The sequence below is a fragment of the Micromys minutus genome, assembly GCF_963924665.1.
Source record: "Micromys minutus genome assembly, chromosome: 18".
Lineage (NCBI taxonomy): Eukaryota > Metazoa > Chordata > Mammalia > Rodentia > Muridae > Micromys > Micromys minutus.
Genome location: NC_137953.1, coordinates 52,873,153 through 52,886,247, shown reverse-complemented (window position 1 = coordinate 52,886,247; position 13,095 = coordinate 52,873,153). Strand labels below are relative to the sequence as shown.

At 39.5% G+C, this 13,095-nt stretch overlaps 1 pseudogene across 1 annotated transcript; it reads right to left on the bottom strand.

The window, feature by feature from the left end:
• Positions 1–385: 385 nt before the first annotated feature.
• On the bottom strand, positions 386–12,219 carry LOC308432675 (serine/threonine-protein kinase OSR1-like; annotated as a pseudogene). Its single transcript has 2 exons — positions 12,164–12,219; positions 386–1,528 (listed from the first exon to the last, which is right to left on the bottom strand). The product of its transcript is annotated as a serine/threonine-protein kinase OSR1-like (transcript).
• Between the last annotated feature and the right edge of the window lie 876 nt (positions 12,220–13,095).

Below are 13,095 nucleotides of genomic sequence, written 5' to 3'. Positions count from 1 at the left end.
ATTCTCTAGGCTCCAGCTGAACAATCAACTTTTAATTGCTTCTTGAGTGTTAAAGAGATATCCCAAGATGCTCATGTCCCAGCAGGCATGGGAGAGGCACATCCTGGCTTCTTCTGCTTCTCAGATGGAGGGAGTGGGAGGGGACAGAGCAGTTCCTCAAAGGAACTCTCTGAGAGGATGTTGGTCACTAGTGATCTAACTTGTCATTCTTTGTGTGAAAAGGGGAGTGGGAAGGGGGACAGCAAGAAAAACATCAAGATAAAACAAAAACGCTGAGCTGGGAGACTCCTTGCTGGGTTCTTTGGCAGTTGTAGTTTCAGGCCAACAGAAGCAACAGACATGTGCATGTGTGGCATCTCCTAGGCTGACCCTTCCAGGTCTTGGTTTAGCTGATGCTGAGCTGGGCATATCCTATCAGTTTGCCATCATCAGGAATACCTGAGCCTTCAACACCAGATGCCAGTTTCAAAGTGACAGATCGACTTGACTGAGGTTCTTTCACAATTTTCTGCAAATTAGCTTCCATGATCACCAAATCCCTGAGAAATGCCCTCTGCTGTGTATCTCCCCGGAGAAAATTCAAATCGAATATCATTTAATTCTTTTTTAGAATTTCTTAATCTAAGCACTAGACTGATAAGGATCTCGGTGTCCTGGGACATTCTTCAGAAGACTGAGCTGCGCTGGTTTTGCTGGCTCTGCAGGGGGCAGGAGAGAGGCTTGAGCTGCCTGTTTGGGCATCATCTGGTCAGCGGACTGAGGTTGATGCACAGAAATCTGTTCTCTTGAAGCAAAGTCCCCAGCTGCCGAGAATGTGTTATTGAGTAGTTTAGAGACTTGAGCTGAGAAACTGAGGCTGTCCCTTCCTCACTCTCCTCATCTCGTTGTCGCTCCACTTCCAGCCTCTGTCCTCTGCTTTATGGAGACCGCCACTGGAGCCAGGACTCTGCAGACCTTTTAGATCTTTCAGAAATGGTAGGTGCTCCCTGCAGTATCTTTTTCTTGAAAACATTCTTTATTCTTTGCTTTCTGGAAAAACTTGTGCCTCAACAGTTCTGCTGCTGTTGGTCTTTTTTTTCTGGATCCTTTTGAAGGCATAATGAAATCATTTTTCTAAATGATTTTCCATATTTTTTCAGCATTTCTTTGTCTTGAACACCAGTTTCTAAAGAAGGAGGATATTTCCGGAGTGCCAGCATTAAAGCCTACCTTCAATTGCCGTGATTCTAAAACTCCCCATATCAGCTTTAAAATCATAACCTAGAACCTGCTCCATAACTTTGGGTGCTATGCAGCAGGCGGTGCCAACAAATGTCCTTCTCACTTTATTTCTGGTAATGTCACCAGCAGTGGCTAAAAAACAGTAACACCGAAATCTGCAAGATGCACAGAGCCATCTTCTAGAAGAATGTTTCCAGTTTTAACATCTCTGTGAATCATTCTGTTCTTATGCAGGTACTCCAGTCCTTCTAAGACTTCTCGGAGGATTGGTGTGGAGAGCCGGTGTGGCGGCAGTCCAAAGATGGCACTTGGGACTCCGGCCTAGTCTATGACTAGCACCTGACTTCCTCCTGCCGCCCCCCCCACCCCAGATTAGCCACTCCCACTGTGCGAGCTGCGCAGGCGCACCCATGATGCGAGATCGGGCCAGATGACTGGGACCTATGAACTGCAGCTATGCAACATGGACTGAGGAGGTGGAGTTAAGAGAGGATAAAAAGGACTGCACTTGTGTTTAAGGATATCAAATCAAATTGAGGAAGTAGTGAATATGTGGCAAGATTCTACCAAGCTAAATGTAAACCCAGAAGGCAGAAACAAGCAAATCTCTGAGTTCAAGGCCAGCCTAGAATAGAGCAAGTTCTAGGTGAAGAAAAACTTAAATTCAGTCTAGGTGAACCACACTTTTATTCCCAGTTCTTAGGAGAGAGGCATACAGATTTCTGAGTTCAAAGTCAATCTATGGAGCAAGATCCAGGACAGCCAAGCTTAGGCAGTGAAGGAGTTGGAAAAAAAAGAAGCTATTAATAATGTAATAGTCAAAGGGGGCATATTTTAGCTCCTTCAAACAGCAGAATTCTGCAGCTGTGGCAAGAAGCTTCCCCTAATGGATAAAGATTTTAGGAGACCAATCAGTGGACAGGGAGTAGGCAGAACTTCCAGTTCAGAGGTGGGAAGAAAGGTGGAGAAAATAGATTTGGGGCTTTAGGGAGGAGGAAAGAGCTTGGGTATAAGATGTAACAAACTAGAGGCTCACATTAGGATGGTGGATCTGCCAAGATCTGCTACAGGAGAATTAATTTTAGTATGGCTTACTAATTAGGATGTTAGTTGTTGCACCCAGCGATTGGGTTACCAGCTGATTTTAGACTAGGTTAGTGTGGTGTTTTCCTTCAGACAGAGACCCAACAGAGTTCAAGAGAAAGGTATAGGGGCAGGACACTCTAAACTGAAGCCCGCCACAGAATTGGGATGCCTGGGGATAGCATGGCAGCAACCGTCCATGGGAACTTAGTTGGGAGGAGAGGTTTCCAGAGTTCCAGGACAGAGTCTGCTGACATGAGGACAGCTCACTGGTGCCATGTGGCCTGTTGGTGCCTGAAGTAGTCCTGTGCTAGCATGGCATGGTGCCATGTTATTATTATTATTATTATTATTATTACTATTATTATTATTATTATTATTATTATTATTATTTTATCATTTAATGACACCCAAGGTAGGACAAAAATCCACTAGAAATTTAAGATTATTAACCTGAAAGTTAGAATTTTATTTTCTAAGTGAAAGGTGGATCCTGGATGAGTAAAGTGGACTGAAGCATGGTAACAAGTAAACACAGAGGGAGTCTCTGATAGAAAATTCTGAGGTCCTCTACTGTGAAAAGTACAGGCTACTCTGAGTGTGAAGCCAAAAAGAGGAGCTGCTTGCTTCCTTAGCAGAGGTTTATTGGAGTATGATTTACTTCAAAGATTGGTTTATTTGCTTTTAGGATAGATTTATATACAGAGTTTGGTCAGAATTACATGAAGCTTTTCACCCATGGTTTGAAAGTAAGATTAGAAAAATAGAAGTCTGTCACTCCAGGCACAGAGCATAATAGGTACATTTTATAGAAGTTACTAATAATCAGATGTCTGTGACTCCAGGTAAAGAGCATAAGAAATAGATATTATAAAAGTTATTAATAAATAGAAGTCTGAGACTCCAGGCAGAGAGCATAACAGATAGATGGTATATTATAGTGTGCAAGAAACTCATATTCTCTAACATGGGCTCCATGAGAATTGTGGGCTAATTTCCTATCATGACAAATTAGAAAAAACCTAAGAATAGGCCCATACAGTATTTTAGTTTCCTTCATTTGTTTTCGATTGTTTTAATTTTCAAAAAAAGGAAGTGATTTTGAGCTCTGAGGTTATACTATTCTTCTGAGAGAAAATGCAAGATACAAACTTTTCTGGTTCCTGACTAAAGTATATGCTGATTTGGGAAAAGGGTTTTGTCTTTGTGCTCTTAGAAAGGGTGATTTCACCCTGGAGACTTTCCAGAGTTATATGGATCAGATTTGATAGAGGGAATTGTCCTGAAGAGCTAGACTCAAGAAAACAAAAGAAACAAACAAATAAACAGAAAATGAGAATTTTATCCTAAACAATCTGTATACCTTACATAGACTGGTATAATCCATACAAATATCTTGATGATACTTAAATTTTTTCTTGAGAATTGTATATTGAAGAATGTACAGCTTTGGGGAGATACCATATCAGACATGTGGAACTGACCTACTTGAAGACATGATCCCAGGGACTTCTAGACAGATTCAATCAGGACAGTCACCAGAGACTATAATAATCATTGGCGTGGCATGCTTAAAGCCTAACCATTTCCCTCATTCTCCCTGCCCACATTCAAGATATCTCAAAGCCCATATTCAGCATGAAGAAATTATGAAGCATCATTGACACAATGTTCTGGATTTTGAGGACCTGAAAGGTCGTTATTCCAAGGTTGACTTTCTTGGAAAATTAGAAATGGTCATAATTTAACAGGGAGAAATTAGTTAGAATTGATTGGGCAGTCATAACCTTACTTGGTAGAAATTCTTACAATTGTTACTAAATTGAAGTTATAATTTATCACACTGGTACAGAATTTGCTTTGATGAAGAGTCAGGATTTTTTATTAGCGTACCATTCTTTTCCTTTTTACTTTTTTTCTCATTTTTATCAGATGCTCTGTATTTACATTTGAGATGTTATCCCTTTTCCCCACCCCACTCCCATCCCCCTCACACTTCTTTTGCCTAATCACCATCTCCACCACATTGCCTTTGCATCCCTTACATTGGGAAAACATGCCCTCCCAGGACCAAAAGCCTCTTCTCACATTGATTCCAGACATTGGTATCTTTAGCTACATATCTTTAGCAACTGAATCAATACATCTCTCAATGTATGCTCAAAAAGGTGTTTTAGTCCATGGGGGTTTTTGAGGGTTTGGTTGGTTGATAATGTTGTTCTTCCCATGAGATCACAACACCTCACAGTTCTTTCAGTCCTTTCTTTAGCACCCTAATAGGGGCTCCTGTGTTCAGTCTGATGGTTAGCTGCAGGCATACTCAGCTGTATCTATATGACTTTGACATAGTCTCTGAGGAGGCATCTCTATCTGGTTCCTGCCAGTAAGTACTTCTTGACATCAGCTATAGTGCTTGAACTTTGTGGCTTCATATGTGGTAGATCACTAGGTGTGTTGGCTCCTGAATGATCTTTTCTTCAATTTCTCTTCCTCTATTTGACCTTGCATTTCCTTCCATGAGTGTTTTGTTCTCCTTTTTAAGAAGAACTGAGGCATCACATTTTGGCCTTCCTTCCTTTTGAGCTTCATAAAGTCTGCAAATTGTTTCTTGGGTATATTGAGCTTTTTGGGGATAGTACCCACTTATCAGTGAGTGCATACCATGTGTGTTCTTTTGTTACTGGGTTATCTCACTTAGGATGATAGTCTCTAATTCCATCCATTTGCCTATAAATTTCATGAAGTCATTGTTTCTAATAGCTGAGTAGCAAGCACTCCATTGTACAAATGTACCACACTTTCTGTATCCATTTCTCTGTTAAAGGGCATCTGGGATCTTTCCAGCTTCTGGCTATTATAAATAAGACTGCTATAAACATGGTGGACCATGTGCCCTTGTTATATGTGGGAACTACTTTTAGGTATATTCCCAGGAGTGGAATAGCTGGACTTTCAGGTAGTATTATATCCAATTTTCTGAGGAACTGTCAGACTAATTTCCAGGGTGGTTGTACCAACTTACAACTCACCAACAGTGGAGGAGTGTTTCTCTTTCTCCACATCCTCTCCAGCATCTGCTGTCATTTGAGTTTTTGATCTCAGCCATTCTAACTGGTATAAGGTGGAATCTCAGGGTTGTTTTAATTTGCATTTCTCTTATGACTAAAGATGTTGAGCATTTCTTTAGGTGTTTCTCAGCCGGTAGATATTCCTCAGCTGAGAATTCTTTGTTTAGCTCTGTATCCCCTTTTTAATAGGATTATTTGATTCTCTAGAGTACAGCTTATTGAATTATTTGTATATATTGGATATTAGCCCTCTATCAGATATGGGATTGGTAAATATTCTTTTCCAGTCTGCAGGCTTATTTTTTGTCTTCTTGACAGTATTTTTAGCCTTACAGAAGCTTTGCAATTTCATAAGGTCTCATTTGTCGATTCTTGATCTTAGAGCATAAGCTATTGGAGTTCTATTCAATAAATTTTCCCCTGTGCCTATGTCTTTTAAGCTCTTCTCTACTTTCTCTTCTAATAGTTTCAGTGTACCTGGTTTTATGTAGAGGTCTTTGATTCACTTGGACTTGAGCTTTGTACAAGGAGATAAGGAGGCATCTATTTGCATTTTTCTTCATGCTAACTACCACTTGAACCAGCACCATTTGTGGAAGAGATTTTTTTTTTTTATTTCATTCAATGGTTTTACCTCTTTTGTTGAAGATTAAGTAACCATAGGTGTGTGAGTTCATTTCTTGATCTTCAATTCCGTTCCATTTATCTACCTGCCTATCTCTCTACCAAAATACCATGCAGTTTTCATCACAATTGATTTGTAATATAGCTTAAGATCAGGGGTTGTGATTCCTCCAGAAGTGTTTTTATTGTTGAGAATAGATTTCACTATTCTATGTTTTTTTTTTAGTCCTGATGAATTTACAAGTTGCTCTTTTCAACTTTATGAAGAATTGAGTTAGAACTTTGATGGGGATTGCATTGAATCTGTAGAGTCCTTTTGGAAAGATGGCTGTTTTTACAATGTTAATCTTTTCAATCCATGAGTATGGGATATTTTTCCATCATCTGAGATCTTCTTCAATTTCCTTCTTCAGAGACTTGAAGTTTTTGTCCTATAGATCCTTCAGTCACCCCAAGGCATTTTATTGTCTTTCTCACTATTTCAAAGGGTGTCAATTCTCTAATTTCTTTCTCAGCCTGTTTATCTTTTGAGTAGAGGATGATGTTTGACTTGTTTGAGTTAAATTTTTATCCTCCTTTTTTGCTTAAGTTGTTTATCAGCTGTAAAATTTTCTGGTAGAATTTAAGTGGTCACTTAAATATACTATCATATCATCTGCATATAGTGATATTTTGACTTCTTCCTTTGCAATGTGTATGCTTTTGCCTTCTTTATGTAGTCTTATTGCTCTTGTGGGGACGCCAGTACTATATAGAATAGGTAGAGAAAGAGTGAGCTCCCTTGTCTAGTCCCTGATTTTAATGGGATTGCTTCAAGTTTCTCTCCATTTAGTTTTATGTTGGCTACTGGTTTGTTGTATATTGCTTTTACTATGTTTAGGTATGGATATATACCTTTCTTCTATCGATAAAAGCTCATAAAAGTATAGGCTTGGTACCTAATTCTTTAATTAATGCCACGGCAAATTGATCTGAGATGATTAAGCATATGAGTTAAGGGCCAGATGACGAAATCTTTTCTCTGAGTTAATTGGTTGGGTACTTGCTATGTATTTTATTTAAAAACATCTGAGAGTAGTTAATGGACCACAGTTTATAAATACAGTTTTCAAAATGTCAGAAATCCACAGAATTTGACATTTAATGTTATTTATCATTTGTTGAGATGTATTTGCTCAAATAAGCTCCCCTTTCATGGATTCAAAGTAGAAACTGGGTAATTACCGCCAGACAAGTTTAACGTTGTGTTAAGGTAGCCACTGGGCAAAAATTGCCTATTTCTCCTTCAGACCTGTACTGTTCTTGACATGATACAATTTTAATTATCAAAAAACTTTGTTCTTCTAAGACATAATATGGTAGTCCTTAATTCCAGTTTCTTTAATATGTGCCAGATTCCTTGGGCATAAGGCTGATGACTGATGCTATGACAGGTAGACAGCTGTCTTTACAACTTCTCATTTCTAGAAGCTGTGTTAGGCTTACTTTATTTTCAGTTAATATTAGTCACTTTCAGATTTCTGATAGGCATGAAGACTATAATCTCATAGACTACCCAGGCTATTTAACTTTGTGAAAAGATATGTAATTGGATAGTTTTCAAATACTATAAGAGCTAACCAGGACATGACATATAGCTTTTAAGCATCTTTTAAGTTAAAACAGATAGTAGAGTGTTCTATTTAATTCACAAAAATTATGACTGGATGTTAGATGTATTTTGTACTTTATAAAGAATACTTGTGCTTAGCTTATGTTTGAGAGACAAGTTCTCTTTTTAATTGGACAGAAGGTGAAATGTGGCAAGGACCTTCCCCTGATGAACAAAGATTTCAGGGAACCAATCACTGAGCAAGGAGTAGGCAGGGCTTCCAGGTTGGAGAGGGAAGAGAGGAGGAGAAAAGAAATTTGGGGTTTTTGGGAAGAAGAGAGAGCTTGGGTACAAGTTGTAACAAATTAGAGGCCCTAAATAGGATGGTAGACTGACCAAGAAAGGTACTGGGGCGGGACTTTTAACATTGTTGAGACAGCTATACACTATGAGCATATTGGAAGTTAAACTAAATGTATTTTGCTTTATGATTTCCTTAGTTATGCCTCCCATAGACCTATATGTTTCAATAAGTATGTTAGGACCAGGGAGTGGAATGTGATGGTTTGTATATGCTTGGTCCGGGAAATATTACTATTAGGAGACATGACCTTGTTGGAATATGTGTGTCACTGTGGGCATGGGCTTAAGACTCTCATCCTAGCTGCCTAGACATGAGCATTTCACTAGGAGCCATCAGATGAAGATATAGTTCTCTCAGCTCCTCCTGTACCATGCCTGCCTGGATGCTTCCATCTTCCTGCCTTGATGATAATAGACTCCTTCTGTACCATGCCTGCCTGGATGCTTCCATCTTCCTGCCTTGATGATAATGGACTGATTCTCTCAGACTGTAAGCCAGCCCAAATTAAATGTTGTCCTTGTAAAGGTTGCCTTGGTCATGGTGTCTATTCACAGCCATACAACCCTAACTAACCACTTTCAGCTAATTTAATAGATTGTTGATTAAATAAACCAAAAATGACAAAAAATAAAATTAATGGTTTTAAACTCCACACTACATGGAGGATGACTGTCTTGTATGTATTTTTGTTACACCTTCCTAAGAAATGAATATATGATTTAGAAATATTACCAAAATAACATCCTATATTCAGATGGTCTGCAGATTTATAATGTGATCTTCAGCAATAGACAGGAGAATGCAGTAGATCAAAGGGATCATATTCAGTGTAAAAAAGTACGGGAAACTGAACTAAGATGAAGGCTCTGTGCTACACTGAGAAACCAAATAGACATTAAAAAAATCCATCCTGGCAATGGGAAGAAGTCAGAAGCAATCACCATAAAAGAAGAATGGTGCAGCTAGATCACTGTTAAACAGAGGATGGTGCAGCTAGATCACTGTTAAACAGAGGATGGTGCAGCTAGATCACTGTTAAACAGAGGATGGTGCAGCTAGATCACTGTTAAACAGAGGATGGTGCAGCTAGATCACTGTTAAACAGAGGATGGTGCAGCTAGATCACTGTTAAACAGAGGATGGTGCAGCTAGATCACTGTTAAACAGAGGATGGTGCAGCTAGATCACTGTTAAACAGAGGATGGTACAGCTAGATCACTGTTAAACAGAGGATGGTGCAGCTAGATCACTGTTAAACAGAGGATGGTGCAGCTAGATCACTGTTAAACAGAGGATGGTGCAGCTAGATGACTGTTAAACAGAGGATGGTGCAGCTAGATGACTGTTAAACAGAGGATGGTGCAGCTAGATGACTGTTAAACAGAGGATGGTGCAGCTAGATCACTGTTAAACAGAGGATTTTTTTAAAAATCCAAATATCTTTCCTCTATTATGTGTTTATTTTCCCTCTTTTCTCTTACTCATATTTTCATTATATAAGTAAGAATTTTTTTATATGATAGGAAACACACAAAATGGCTGATATTTTTCTCTTATTTCTTTAAGGTATATTACAAAATACCTAGATAAGCATCCTATACAGTGAATTGCAATTTTCAATATATGTAGTCAAAATTAAGTCATGGAGAAAATACCAACCTTTTCAAGAAAATTTGATACAGTTCTTGAGTTTGAAAATCTACACTGGCTGGGGGATTTAATTTTGAAATGGACCACTTAACTCTCTTTTAAGTTTCAAATCTTCATAGATGTTTGAAATAGTAATTAAATCCCAGACAATAATCTGGATAAAAAGATGGAAAGATTGTGAGACCCAACGGACCTTATGTAGTGTAGACCTTCTGTAAATGATGGGAAAGTTGTGCCCAGAAAACCTGAACAATACGGCTTCTTAAATAAGACCTCAACCATGACAACACAAATTGATATGCCCAAGTTAAATGGGAAGAACTCACAAAGCCTTCACCAGTTAATTGCCATACACAATTAATTGCTTCTGATCGAATGCATGAAAATCAGTCTTCACCAGGGGAAAGCATCCTGACTAACAAATCTCAAGAAATCAGCTCTAAGCTCATTGTCTTCATTGGGCTTTTTATTTCTGTGACAAACACCATAACCCAAAAGCAAGTTGAAGAGGAAAGGATTTTATTTGGTTTATACTCCTACATTATTGTTAATCACTAAAAGAAGGCAGGATAGGAATTTAAACAGGGAAGGAACCTAGTAGCAGGAGCTGATACAAAGGCCATGAAGGGGTTCTGCTTAATGGCTTGCTCATCATGGGTTTTTCAGCCTGCTTTCTTATAGAGTATAAGACCACCAGTTCAGGCATACCACCACCCTCAATGAGCTGGGCACTTCCCTATCAATAACTAATTAAAAAAAGTTTTACAGTCAGATCTTAGGAAAGCATTTTTTTCAATTAAGGTTCCCTACTTTCAGATATCTGTAGTTTGTGTGTCAACTTGAAACGAGACAAACAAGCACACACATACACAGAATAGCAACACTATGTGAACTTGACAGAAGACATGTGTCGTGTGTGTGTGTGTGTGTGTGTGTGTGTGTGTGTGTGTGTGTGTGTGCATGTTTGTGAATGGTAATTAGAGGGGATGTGTTAGTTGAGATAGGGTGGAGCTCAGAAGAAGTTGGAGTGAGAAAAGGTGGGGTAAAATGGTGTAAAAATGCCATACTTGTGTGTTTCAGGGCAGTGGACTGTGAGGGGAAGCCTGGTAAGGTTGAGCTAAGACTAGAAGGCCTGGGAATCCTGAAGGGATGGTAGAAGCTGTGTTTGCTTTTGGCACCAGGACCTGTCAGGTAGCCACAGCCTCTAACTCCCATGGAGATATTTGTGGCCATCAGTCAGGTATGGACAAGGCCTCAAGCCCTTCCACATGTAGATAGGAATTACTAACTTCTCTGACCAAGGTAATAGGAAGTACCTATTGTCAGACCTCAACTCTTTTAGTTAGGGTTTTATTGCTGTGAATAGACACCATGACCCATGCAAGTTTTATAAAAGACAACATTTAATTGGGGCTGGCTTACAGGTTCAGAGGTTCAGTCCAGTCAGTACCAAGGCAGGAGCATGGAAGCATCCAGGCAAGCAGGGTGCAGGAGGAGCTGAGATTTCTACATCTTCATCCAAAGGAAACCAGGAACAGGCTAAGCATCCTCAGGCAGCTAGGAGGAGTATCTCCAAGCCCAGCCCCAGAGTGACACACTTTCTCCAATAAGGCCACTCCCTGGACCAAGCCTGTGCAAACCATCACATCAACTCATCCCCAAACTGTATATAAGTTCCTATCCAAAAAGAGTAAAGGTGTGTTTGTGTGTGTGTGTGTGTGTGTGTGTGTGTGTGTGTGTGTGTGTGTGTGTATGTGTGTGTGTGTGTATGTGTGTGCATGGATTGGGTACAGTCTTAAAAATGAGACCACATTAAATCTGGCTAGGCACCGGCCCTGGCGGTCTTACCCAATCTATGGCAGGTTTCCTGCAGCAAACTTGCTCTGTTTTCCATGCTCAGCCTGCTGCCAAGTTGTTCTGCTTAGGTCAAAAACCTGCTCTGAAGATAGCTCTCTGTCTCTGCTTGCTGAGCTGCTAAACCAGTCGTTTTTGAAATTCTTGGAGGTACCTCTTGCACTTCTCCGGCCATCTACCCCTTCAGCCTGGCCTGCAGAAAGCCAGCCACTGCTCACTCAGATCCTCTTAGCCCCATTAAAATGAAAACACTAGTGACATAATATACCAGCGAGATGTATAATGGTAAATCTCCAACCCCCAAATGCCCATGCAAAGAACACACAACTCAATAATATAAATGTAAGCTGCACACTTAGATGGGACGAATAAACCACTTCACTACTATATTGCCCAGCTATCAAATTGCTAGACACTTGTGGTTCTTCCAGGCCATATGGTTCTGATTCCTCTTTATCGCCTTCTCCTCCCATCTTATTCTCTCTCTGTCCTCCATCTCATTTGACCCAGTTCCCCTTCCACTCCTGTTCTTCCTACAAGATCCTGCCTACACAATTTCACCAAAAGATTGGCTTCCTGTCATCTTTATCAGCCAATCAAATGACTAGAGGAAATGCCCCTACAGGTGTGTGAGAATTACTGCAATGTCTGAGAGCCTCTGTTATAAGAGCTGTAACACTGTACAGGGAGAGACCACCAGACACTTACCTGCACTCCACTTGCTGGCCTGCCAGCACTGCTAGCTCAGCACAGCTTGGTTCCATGCAGCCAGTGCAGTCTTGAAGCAACAAAAAGGACAGCAGTGGAGACAGGGGCAGCGGTAGCAGGAGAAGAGGCAGAGGCAATCCCCCCTCCCTGCTTGTACACTTTTCTTTTCTTTTCTTTTCTTTTCTTTTCTTTTTTTTCTTTTCTTTTCTTCTCTTTTCTTTTTTTTCTTTCTTTCTTTCTTTCTTTCTTTTTTTCTTTCTTTCTTTCTTTTTTCTTTCTTTCTTTCTTTCTTTCTTTCTTTCTTTCTTTCTTTCTTTCTTTCTATTTTTTTTTTTTTTGAATTCTCACACATGCCCAGGCAAGAGGTCTTTACAGAAAGTCTCTGGTACGGAGGCCCACAATGTGTGAATTTGTAAAATTAATAAAATAAAAATAAAAGTTTATTAAAACTAAAAGGAAATCAGAAATCTAGGCAGTAAAAGGCCTGTCTGGGGAAACATCACTATATTCAATGTGGAAAGGACAACACTGAAAACCTTTAAAACACATATATTTCATAATATATTTTGAAACCACTAATTTCTTCCTAAATACTTCATGTTTTCCCTGCATTACTTCATAGAAAAGTGTCAGAGGACATGTGTTGCTCTCATCTCTCATCACCAACTACATTAAATACTTAGGAAATATGGTAAGAAACCCCATCCCAGGATGCTCTCCATTATCTTATCCCTGCAGGAGCTGAAACTCACATTCAGGTCCAAACTAAACTGCACCTGATCTTTCTTCAGACTATTAATATCATATGCAAATATATGAACATAATTTACATAAGTGCTGTGAGAAATATATCTAATCACTTAATTGAATGTCCTTCACATATATCTGGACCAAGTTGATGTAAAAATCATTTTAATTTTGTATTCCTCCGA